Raw genomic sequence first — 12171 nt, 5'->3', positions numbered from 1 at the left:
GAGAAACCTCCATGAGTGCTAGTATCAGAATCAGTCAAAATCTTACAAAAAGAATGAACAGTTTGCCTTGTATACCCAGGCGGCTCTCGATCAAGGCTTTAGGTTCACATGGCTGACTCATCCACCAACCAAAACTATTATAACATAACCAAAACAAACAACAAACAATTTCAATCTTGTGGTAAGAGAGAGAGAGGCCATAAATGAAAGAAAGTTAACAGTTCCTAATTGCAGTTCCTAATTGTACTATTGTATGGGATTTGGGACACTAATTACCAATCTCTAAATCCACAATTTAACTTTTCCCTTGAAATTTGAGGCAAGTTCATTTTCATAACACCAAACCCAAAAGCAAAGGAAGAAAAACAGGAAGATTAAAGCTAAGTAGTAAAAATATATGCATACATCAGTTTCTAGGTATAAAGTGATCTGAGCGTATAGACCTCATTTGTTTCCTTTTCAGCCTGAAAATCAAAAGCAAAAGAAGAAAACAAACTTGAAGAATCAACACAGAAACAAGGTAGGTAAAAGGATATGAACAAAAAAGGAAAAAAATAATACTACCAAACGAATGTTAAGAACGCGATATAGGATTTTGGTGATTAATCTTGGGAAGGAAATCTAATCTCTGAAATATTCTATAATGAGACAAGTTGCCAGAGTAATCTTGGGAAGGTTTGAGAATTTTCTTTTGGGGTCGGTCATTAATCATTAAGTTGTCCGTGAAAGGGTCATCCATACAAAAACAATTTATTTGTATAGCTTTTTTCGTGAGATGAACATTATGAAAATTCAGGAAGAAGACAGAGATGTTCAGGAAAAGTTTAAGAATTTTATTCGCAAAAGTTGGGGGAACAAACTTGTAGTTTAACATTTGTTAAACTTCAAAGAGAGATATTCAACAAGTTTACAAATGAAAGGGGAGATTTCGAAGAATCAATTACAAAGGATGAAGCTGGTTAAGTTTGTATGAAGCATCCCCTTGAGAATGAAGGAAGAAAATATATTGGATGAAGCATTAACTTTTCACAACTACTCAACTTGAGACCATGGCCGTGTGGATTCCAACTCTCCATTCTCAAAAGAAGCTAAATATGCGTTGACGTGGCCAATTTATAAAGCTATGCCAAGGTTAATGAGTAGGCAATATATATATCTCTCTATCACAACAATCCATTGAAGAACAGTGTTTTGCTCACTTTTGCAAAGTTGGACTACAATTTTCTGCAAAAACTTTACCAGAAAGAAGATGAAATTTCAAGGTGAAACTTCTTAATACTATGTTTGAGAGTGATTTTAAAATTTTTAAATCACTATTAAAATTACTCCGAAACAATTTTAAGTGAGAATTTAAATTATTCAATAATCATTCTTTATGAGCCTACTAACTTGAATACTTTTGATTAAATTTTAGGCAGGATATCAATATATTGAGAAACTCCGAAATATAATGAAAGGTCGTTATGAAGCCATATATGAATTTTGTTGAAAAGTTTGTCATTATTAAACTTTATTTGTGACATTTAGTGTTACATTTGGGTTTTGTGATTTTTAGATTTTTGTAACCAATAGTGATTTTTAAGTTATAGGAGTTATGTGAGTTAGGAGCATTTGATGACATTTTTAAGTTATAGGAGTTATGTGAGTTATGAGATTTTTGTAACCATTGGCATTCCTATGGTTATGTTTGTAAGCCTATATAAAGGTATGCTTAGTTGAGTGGAAAATGTATCTCTCGTTTTTCATATTTGTCCTCCACTTTTTTTCCTAACATAGTGGTATCAGAGATAGTAGAAAATATTGAGAGAAAAATGGCCAACAGTGGGATAGGTTCACTTCAACTTCAATGCTTACTAAGCTCAACCATGACAATTGGAGCATCAAGATAAAAGCGTTACTAGGAGCATAAGACGTATGGGAGATCGTGGAGAATGGTTTCCAAGAGGCAGAAGCTAGAGCCGATCAAGCGCAAAAAGATATGTTAAAGGAGACAAGAAAGAAGGACAAGAAGGCCCTTTATATCTTGTATCAATCGGTCGACGAAGATACGTTTGAGACCATCGTCAATGCGAAGACGTCAAAGGCGGAATGGGACAAGCTCCAATCGACTCATAAAGGAGCCGATCGTGTGAAAAAGGTATGGTTGCAAACCTTAGATGGTGAGTTTGAATCTTTACAAATGAAGGAAACGAAGGTGATAGTGGAATATCGCACAAAAGTAATAGTTGTCGTCAACCAATTGAGACGGAATGGTGAAGAAATCACCGATGTTCGTGTCATGGAGAATGTTTTACGAAGCCTAAATAAAAAATTCAAGATTATCGCCACAGCGATCGAGAAGACACAGGATCTCGAGAACATGACAATTGAACAATTTATAGGCTCATTACAAACCTATGAGGAGAAAAAGAAAAGGAGGATGGAGCAAACAGAGACCGTTGAACAACTTCTCCAACTCAAAATCAAGGAGGAGAATAGTCGTGAACGTGGAAGAGATCGTAGTGGTCGAGACCATGGTGGAAGAGGTGAAGCCAACACCGATGTTTCTCAAAACTCGTCTGAATCCTCAAGAGGAAGAGGAGGTCGAGGTTGTGGAAGACATGATGGAAGGTTCGGGCGAGATAAATCTCAGGTAAAATGTTATAGTTGTAACAAATATGGACATTATGCGAATGAGTGAGTGTTACTCATCTCAAACAGAGTCGATTGATCGAGAGCATCAGGATCGGTCAACGGCTAGCACATCAAAAGCCCATCAAGGGCAATCCAATTATGCAGAAGAGAATGAAACCTTATTTATGGTTTTAAAGGGAGAAGAAGAGAGTCAAGATAGTATGCGGTATCTTGACACAGGAGCCTCGAATCACATGTGTGAAAAACGTGAGATGTTTGTGGAGTTGAACGAGATGGAGAAAGGTAATATTGCCTTTGGAGACAATTCTTTGGCCGCCATCAAAGGAATGGTAAAATTCTCATTCGATTAAAAATGGAGAAAATCAATATATCAAAAATGTTTATTACATTCCCAATGTAAAAAATAATATATTGAGTGTAGGACAATTGTTAAAGAAAGGCTTTGAAGTTTAAATGAAAAACAATTGTTTGTATTTGAGGGATAATCATGAGAGACTTATTGCTAAAGTCTCCATGACCAAAAACCGAATGTTTCCTTTGAATATATGTAATGATGTTCCAAAATGCTTGAAGACGTGTTATGAAGATCTCTCTTGGCTATGACATCTACGGTTCGGGCACCTCAATTTTGGAAGTCTAGAAGATTTGTCAAAGAAGAAGATGGCGCGAGGTTTACCACACATTCACAAGCCAAACCAAGTGTGTGAAAGATGTTTGCTTGGCAAACATAATCGAAGTAGTTTTCCAAAGGAGTCTATGACAAGAGCAAAGAAGCCTTTAGAACTCATCCATGCCGATGTGTGTGGAATGATCAAATGAGAGTCTCATGGTAAAAGTAAATATTTCCTTTTCTTTATTGATGATTTTTCTAGAAAAACATGGGTGTACTTTTTTAAGAAAAATCAGAAGTATTTTTCAAGAGATTTAAGGCACGTGTGGAGAATGAAAACAACTTTACAATCAAGGCCATGAGAACCGATCAAGGTGGTGAACTCACATCAAATGAGTTCAAACAATTTTGTGATGAAAAAGGCATCTGACGTCCGTCAATAATCCCAAGGACACCGCAACAAAATGGCGTGATGGAGAGGAAGAATCGGACAATCTTGAACATGGCAAGAAGCATGCTAAAGACAAAGAAGATGCCGAGGGAATTTTAGGCGGCGATCGTAGCTTGTGCGGTTTATTGGACAAATCAAGCACCGACCAAAAGTGTGTTTGACAAGACGCCTCAAGAAGCATAGAATGAAAGAAAGCCCGAGATTGGTCACTTCAAGGTGTTTGGGAGTATTGAATATGCTCATGTGTCGGAAGAAAAAAGGACCAAGCTCAATGATCGAAGCGAGAAACTCATCTTCATCGGCTATGATGCAAGTTCAAAGGGTTATCATCTTTACTATCCTTTGAATGGGAAGGTAATTATTAGTCGTAATGTTGTTTTTTATGAGGAAGCCTCTTGGAATTGGAATATACAAGAGGAGGAGTATGATTTCCTTCCATTTTGAAGAAGACGATGAAAATGAGCCGACCAGGGATGAAATGGGTGAAGGTTTTCCCATTCCAGTGCCACTTAATTCGACCGATCAATCATCATCTGAAGGTTCATCTAGCGATTCGGAGAACGAAAATGGCCCAAGAGGAACTCGAAGTCTACAGGAACTTAATGAGGTAAATGAAAATCAAAATGACATAATTCTCTATTGTCTTTTTGGTGATTGTGAGCCTATTAGTTTCCAAGAAGTCATTGCAAGCAAGAAATGGAAGGATGCAATGGATGAAGAAATTCGAGCGATAGAGAAAAATGACACATGGGAGTTGACCAAGTAGAGAAAAGTCAATGGCGATGTTGAGAGGCACAAGGCGAGACTAGTGGTGAAAGGGTATAGCCAACGACATGGCATCAACTATGATGAAGTATTTGCCCCTATTGTTCGCCTTGAAACTATTTGTTTGATTATTGCTTTGGCAGCCCATAATCATTGGAAGATACATCAAATGGATGTCAAATCGGCATTCTTGAACAGAATTCTTGTGGAAGAGGTCTATGTGGAACAACCATTGGGTTATGAAGTCAAGGGTGAAAAAGATAAAGTGCTTCGATTGAAGAAGGCACTTTATGGTTTAAAGCAAGCACCAAGAGCATGGAATTCAAAGATTGACAAGTATCTTCAAGAGAAGAAGTATATGAAGTGTCCTTATGAGCAAGCCCTTTATATCAAAATGCAAGGTGAAAGCATACTAATCATTTGTTTATATGTTGATGATTTAGTATTTACCGGAAATAATCCTAGCATGTTTGATTAGTTCAAAAGAAAGATGGCAAAGGAGTTTGAAATGATGGACATTGGTCTTATGAGTTACTATCTTGGGATCGAGGTCAAACAAGCTGAAGATGGGATTTTTATATCCCAAGAGGGCTATGCTAAAGAAGTGCTCAAGAAGTTCAATATGAATGATGCTAATCCAGTTGGAACATCGATGGAATGTGGAGTTAAAATCACCAAGCAAGATGGAGGAGAGAAGGTAAATTCTACATATTTCAAAAGCTTGGTTGGAAGTTTGAGATACTTGACATGTACAAGACCGGATATTCTTTATTCGGTTGGAATTATTAGTCGATTTATGGAGGAACCGACAGCAACACATTGCAAAATGGCAAAAAGGATACTTCGCTACATCAAATGGACGATTGTGTATGGTCTTTCCTATGTCTCTTCTAGCAATTTTGATATTGTTGGTTATTGTGATAGTGATTGGAGTGGTGATTTGGATGATCAAAAGAGCACTACAGGGCTTGTGTTTTTTTATTGGTGAAACAACGTTCACATGGAGTCAAAAAAGCAATCCATAGTCACATTATCAACATGTGAGGCAGAGTACGTCGCAGCAACTTCATGTGTATGTCATGCAATTTGGCTAAGAAACTTAGTGAAGGACTTGAAATTTCAAATGGAAGGTCCAATGGAGATTTTTGTTGATAACAAATGGGCCATTGCCTTAGCCAAAATCCGGTATTTCATGGGAGGAACAAGCACATTGATACCCGATTTCACTACATTCGGGATTGCATTACGAAGAAAGAAATGGAACTCAAATATATCAAGTTACAAGACCAAGCGACAGATATTTTCACAAAGCCCCTCAAGTTGGAGACTTTTATCAAAATGAGGAGTTTACTTGGTATAACAAATCAAATTTAAGGGGGGGTGTTGAAAAGTTTATCATTATTAAACTTTATTTGTGACATTTAGTGTTACTTTTGGGTTTTATGACTTTTAGTTTTTTGTAATCAATAGTGATTTTTAAGTTATAGGAGTTATGTGAGTTATGAGCATTTGATGACATTTTTAATTATAGGAGTTATGTGAGTTATGAGATTTTTGTAACTATTGGCATTTCTATGGTTATGTTTGTAAGTCTATATAAAGGCATGCTTAGTTGAATAGAAAATATATCTCTCATTTTTCATATTTATCCTCCACGTTTTTTTCCTAACAAATTTTTATGGAAAAATTGAACAAAATACATGCATGAACAACAATATTCCGTTTGCATTTGAGTGCTTAGAAGAAGCGGTAAATTATTCTCTATTATTTTAATATATTGGTTTGATATATATTCCTGAAAAGAAGACAATTAAAATACTAATAAACTCGAAAGCTTCACTTCTGGGCTTAAATTTTTTTTTTTGTTGGTTTTTTATTATTTAATATGGTATCAAACCAAAACATTCAAAGTTCAAATACTAATAAAAAAGAAGACAATTAAATACTGATATATATTCCTGAAAAGAAGACGGTTAAAATACTAATAAACTCGAAAACTTCACTTGTAGGCTTAAAAAATTGTTGAAAGACTAATAAGTTAAATTCAATATTAAAATGAGAGAAAATAACTTTACACGTGTTTGAACTTTGAATGTTTTAGTTTGATACCATGTTAAATAATAAAAAACCAACAAAAAAAAAATTCTAAACTAATGAATTATGGTAAATTTAAAATTATCTCTTTCTATTTTTGTTTGGAGTTTTGGGAACAGATAAAAAGGCAATGGAAAGTTTATTTGGTGGAAGCTAAATGGTTGAAGGACGGATATGTGCCAACAATAGAAGAATACATGAAAATTGGTGTCATTTCAATTGGCATCTATGTTTTGGTTTCATTAATGTCTTTCCTAGATTTAAGAACGGTTGCTTCAGAAGAGGTTCTCCAATTGGTTCAAGGTAACCCCATGCTTCTTAAAGCAATTGGAGTAATTACCAGACTCATGAATGACATAACTTCTCACAAGGTATAGACAATATGAAGAAATTATACTTATCATTAAAAAATTAGGTTTTCTTTCTTTTTTTTAACAAGAAACTAAAGGAGTGTGGGATTAGGGGGTATACCAGGACATCTCAAATAGGTTGATACCTCTGTAGCACCTTCATCACACCCCAAGGATAGGAATCCATATCATTCAAATAAAGTAAAGTTATATACAAAGAGCTAGAGGTCAAGCCAAAAGAGCATAAATATGGAAGGGGAAAGGCAAAGGGTAATAGTAGAGACATCATAATTACAAAACAACGATGATTTGGTACTCCAAAGGGATGCCAGGTATCATCCCACAAGTTGTTTTGATTTTAGCTAGCATCTTGGAAAATTCTTCTATTTTTTTCAAGCATTATGTTCCAAAGGATAGCAGCCATAATGTTGCTCTTTAAGATCCAAGCTTTAAGATTCGTCTTGCACTGGAGGAAATGATGAAGAAGTATGTTGACAGATCGCACATGGTGACTTGTATTCCCCTGATAAAAATTGTCCCAAAATTTGGAGGAAAATCTGCAGGAGTGGAAAATGTGTGCCAATGATTCCGAGTTGTTTCTACATAAAACACACCGATTGGGATTAAGGCAAATAGATGAGTTCCTTTGTTGGTATTTGTCTGCGGTGTTGAGGCCATTTTGGAAGATGGTCAATACGAAGAATTCACAATTTTTGGCATAAGCATAAACCACAAATTACCTGGATTTATGTCATGGGGTCTGGCCGTGTGTCCATGAAAATGAATTTTAAGGGATTTTACAGAAAAAATACCATCCCCAACCAAATTCCAGATAATTTTGTCCTCAGCCTCATCATTTATAGGATGAGTCCATAGGGCAGTAAAGGAGTTCGAAGCTTCCTGCTCTCGCTGAAGCAGAGGTCGTCAGGAGGTACAGGTTCCAACTATTTGTATTCGAGTCCCAAGCATCACAAACAGATAATAGTGGATCATTAGTTAGTGTAAAGAATCGCTGGGCAGTTGATGAAGATGTCCACCAAGAGACCAACGATGGTACCAAAATAAAGTTCCCTTTCCTCCATATATACGCCAAGTGGAATGATCGAAAACTTGGTCTTAGAGCTGCTTGACAATGTGAAACCAAGGAGATTCAGAGCTAGTTCGATTACACGGGTTAGGGATGGTACCCAGATGTATGGATTTATATTTTGCATCAATAAAAATCTTCCATAGGTTGTCTTTTTCATTTAGAGACCTCCAAATCCATTTACTAAGCAAGGCAGCGTTTGTAACTTTCAACTTGTTGAGCCAAGAGCACCCTTATCTTTTGGAGAAGTAACAATATCTCATCTGACAAGGTGTGAACGACCATTTTTATTTGTACCTTCTCAAAGAAAATTTCTCATAAGTAAGACTAGTTATCATATACTTTATAATATACTAAATATATTTTTATTTCCTGTTCGTAACAATTCTGTACGGAAAGGATATGTGAGTACTCGTAGAGGAAACGGTCATGTCTTAATTCTAATTTTACAGAACATATGAAAAACATATAAGATAGAAACAATATTTACATAACAAAATAAGCAGGCTTTTATATAGAAAATTAAGAGAAATAAGAGCTCTGAAGACCACTTATCCTTGAAGACTAATCTCTTCACGAATTCTTTTCGAAGCTGTTATTGAGGTTTATTCAATAAAGATGTTATTGAATATGTGAATTGTACTTAGAAACTCTAAATCCAATAAACTAAGAACCCTTGGTCAATACATGAATACTTGAACTATATGATGAGTTATAAAAGTGGATCAAGTTCGAGTAAATAGTCAAAACGGTCCATAGTATATAGATAAGATTGAGTACCTTATCCAATGGACACTATGGATGCAGCCCACTTTGTATTTGATACAAATGATGTGATCCTAAACGGTTCATATGGAGACATACGAGTAGGGGCATCCTAATGAGCTTGCATAAGACCGAACCGCGAAATAGTCACTTTTACTTTATAACATCATTTATTGTTAAGACTGACTATTTTAATACGATAACCTAGGTAACTTGATCTTAATCCTAAGTCAGCTATGAACTCTTGATTATTCGGAATTATCCTTAATCTGCATGGGAGAGAGTAGCCCCAATTCGCCGACTCAATAAGTCCCCCATTTTAGAGATAAGACTAGGTAGATAGTTGGGGACATAGTCCCCCAAAATGGAATTTACTCCTACCCAATTCTAGGGATAGTAGATAGGTTGTCTTTTAAGTGCTAACTGTAGGTCTTGAACAAGGGACTCCGCCCTCTCATTGGCCTGAGAGGGACACCGTTTGGTGGTTGGACCACAAACCAATTGGTCATTAGAGGATCAGTGGGACTTAAGGAGCAAGATGTAATTACAGGGATAAAATGATAATTTTGACCCAACTATAATTACGAAAAATCTGTGAAGGGTCGACTTACTAATCATGGTTATATCGAGTGAACAAAAATATATCTATAGTGAGAAGAGTGCAGCTACTAGGCTATAGTGGAGTGTCCCGGTAGTTAAACAATGTTGGTTAACTAGGTTAAAGAGTTTAGTCGGTTAATCTCAGATCGTTGGAGCTGATGATCTATAAGTCCATTAGGTCCCCGTGCTCACTCATATCAGACTAAACCTTAGAACAGTGTGATGAGAGAAATTGAATTGTTCAAATTCAGCTTAGAGAGTAAGAGTCAATTGCATTTGATATTCTTAACGAATTATTGTTTAATTATGAATTAAACAATTTGGAGAGTTGAAAAATATTTAAATCTGATTTAAATATTGAATACATGAATAGGGATTCGTGATCGAGATTGGTTTATTAATTAATTTCATATTTGATATGAAATTAATCTTATTAATTAAATTGTTTAATTAATTATTTAAAGTTAATTTTATGATTTAATATTTGATATTAAATTAATATTAATTAAATTATTTATTTAATTATTCAAAATTATTTTTATCTAAAGTTAATTATTAGAATTAATTTTATTTAAAATAAGTTAATATTTAATTTATTTAAATTTTGAATTTAGGAAATTAAAAATTTGGACTTAGTGAGTTTTTCCCCGATTTCCCACTTGATTAACACCTGAAATCCCGTTATTTTGGTGTTTAATTTGCTGTCAATCGGAGGTAAATTGAATGTGCATTATTCCCTTCTTTAAATAGAAGAGTAAATGTTGAGATTGAATTTTTTTCTTAGAAGCTTTAGAAGCTGAAATTCTTCTCTCAAAATTCATAAACTTCCACTCTCCCAAACTCATTTTTCCCTTTAAAATTCATCACAAATTGATCTATTCTAAGGTCAAAGAATAGAGGGGAAGACTCTAGCGGTGGTCTACAAATTGTTCCTGATCAGAAATAACTAACGAATTACTTCAATTTTGAGCTACACCAAGGTTTGCTTCACTAACTCTGCTTTTACAACTTGATACTAGCATGCTTGATTCTTAAATTAATGAAATTAGAGTGCTTAAGATCCTAATTGTTTTCGCTTGCATGTTGCTAACTCCTACATGTGGTATTAAAGCATGTTTAAGCACTCAATTTCCATTAATTTAAGCTTGGTAGGTGAATTTTACTGAGATGGATGTTGTTGTTTGGTAAAGTTGGATATATTACAGTTTTGGCATCAAAATGAGCTTCAATCTGTTGTAATTATTGTAATTGCCCAATTGTTTATGGGCTTTAATGTGTGAAGAAGAATCTGTATTTTTGCTAGAGTCATTAGAGTTAAAGTTAGGCTATAATTTCAAGAAATTTGGAGCAAGACGCAGCTGGAGCCAAAACAGGAAGCTACTGTCCGAGACGCGGCATTGCAACGTTGCTCATATTTTTTTCAGAACTGCGCGCACGAAGGAAGAACGGTCCAGTCGAACTAGTTAAGCCTTATTCGGTTCGGTTCATCCACAATCCAGCCAGTTCTACCCCATTTGAAGCCTTAGAGGTCCAGTTCAAGCTAATTTCACCTGGTTTAGGCCAGTTTGAAGTGTTTGGGAGCGGTTCAAGAAATTTTTGGAATTATTATTGTAATAGTTTAGTTGCTTGATAGCCTAGAATGCCAAAATTGGTCCACTTTATTATTATGCATTATGAATGTATATTTTAATTAAATTAAATTTATTTGTGCATAAATTACATCATATAGATTTAAAATCCCACAATAGGATAAGCATGATTCATGCATTGAAAATATGTTATAAGTGTTATAATATATAGTATGCATGTGTAGCTTTTGATGAGAATTGATATAAGTTGTTAAATTGGTTTATGAAAAAAATGATGTATATTATGGATTTTGTCAAAGTTATAAGTGTTATAAAACAAATTAAACATTTAAAATCTATACCAAAGATAATTGCATGCTCACTTAGGGTTAACAACCACAACCTGTTTGAATAGTTAAAATAGGTCGATAACTTGTAAGACTAAGGTTACAAGATAACTCATCTAGCAAGATCCTACTAAGGTTTGAGGTACTTAAGTTGACGGTTTATAGAATACCTGTTGGCTGGGGATCGAGTCGGTTCTTGAGTTATGTTAAAACCCGATTTTATGAGCATGTGTGAGTAATGTGAGGTGTTAAAAGGAGTTTATGACATAGACATCGTAGGTTAAATCGAATATAAGATTTATACTCGGATACATACCTAGACTTAGATTGTATTTAATTAGCCGCAATATACCTATGTAAAAATATACCTAAACCGTCTAGAACATTTCAATGGGAGAAAAAATATTTTTAGTTCCCACGTCCCTAAAAGTTCACATCGTGAGATCTATACTTGGCTTCGCGTCACCCTGGGTGCGACCTCTATCGAAAAGTATTTGCATGGGTCAATAACAAGGTGAATAGAGAAGTTGTTCATAGTAAGTGGGAGAAGGAATTGTATCAACACATCCTATGGTCTCCTCCATTAGGTTTCACCGAGAGATTCCCATGCTTCGCCTGCGTGTCGTCCTAGAGCGGCCACCCATTCGAAGGGTCGTGTTGTGGGGGTTGGAACACTGCAAACTTCATAAATGAATAGGGTCTCTTAGGTCCATTCTCAGCATTGTCTTCCATTCGGTAGCTTGTTGAGACTGATCACTGGGATCTAAAATGGAGAGTTACACTTACAAGAATTACTAAGTGTTATTAAGTTTTAGACCAAACAAGCATAACTAAATGCTATAGGAAGAAGAGTTATTTTAGTATTAGAATTTAATCAAAAATGTCTTGGTTCAATGAAGG

General features: G+C 35.2%; 1 long non-coding RNA gene across 2 annotated transcripts in view; it reads right to left on the bottom strand.

Annotated features, from left to right (window-relative positions):
- Positions 1 to 7068: 7068 nt before the first annotated feature.
- The window catches only part of LOC120091973 (uncharacterized), a 34135-nt gene continuing 29032 nt past the window's right edge, over positions 7069 to 12171 (bottom strand). Inside the window, exons 5-6 of one of the 2 annotated variants that reach the window (XR_016524632.1) lie at positions 7645 to 8288; positions 7069 to 7564 (exon numbers count right to left, since the gene is read on the bottom strand). This is a non-coding gene — a long non-coding RNA (uncharacterized LOC120091973). Of the gene's footprint in view, positions 8289 to 12171 lie in introns of both variants that reach the window. The other variant, XR_016524631.1, reaches the window with a different exon arrangement.

The sequence above is a fragment of the Benincasa hispida genome, chromosome 11 (assembly GCF_027475165.1).
Source record: "Benincasa hispida cultivar pf3 chromosome 11, pf3_genome.v1.1, whole genome shotgun sequence".
NCBI classification, from domain to species: domain Eukaryota; kingdom Viridiplantae; phylum Streptophyta; class Magnoliopsida; order Cucurbitales; family Cucurbitaceae; genus Benincasa; species Benincasa hispida.
This window is presented reverse-complemented; position numbering and strand designations above follow the sequence as displayed.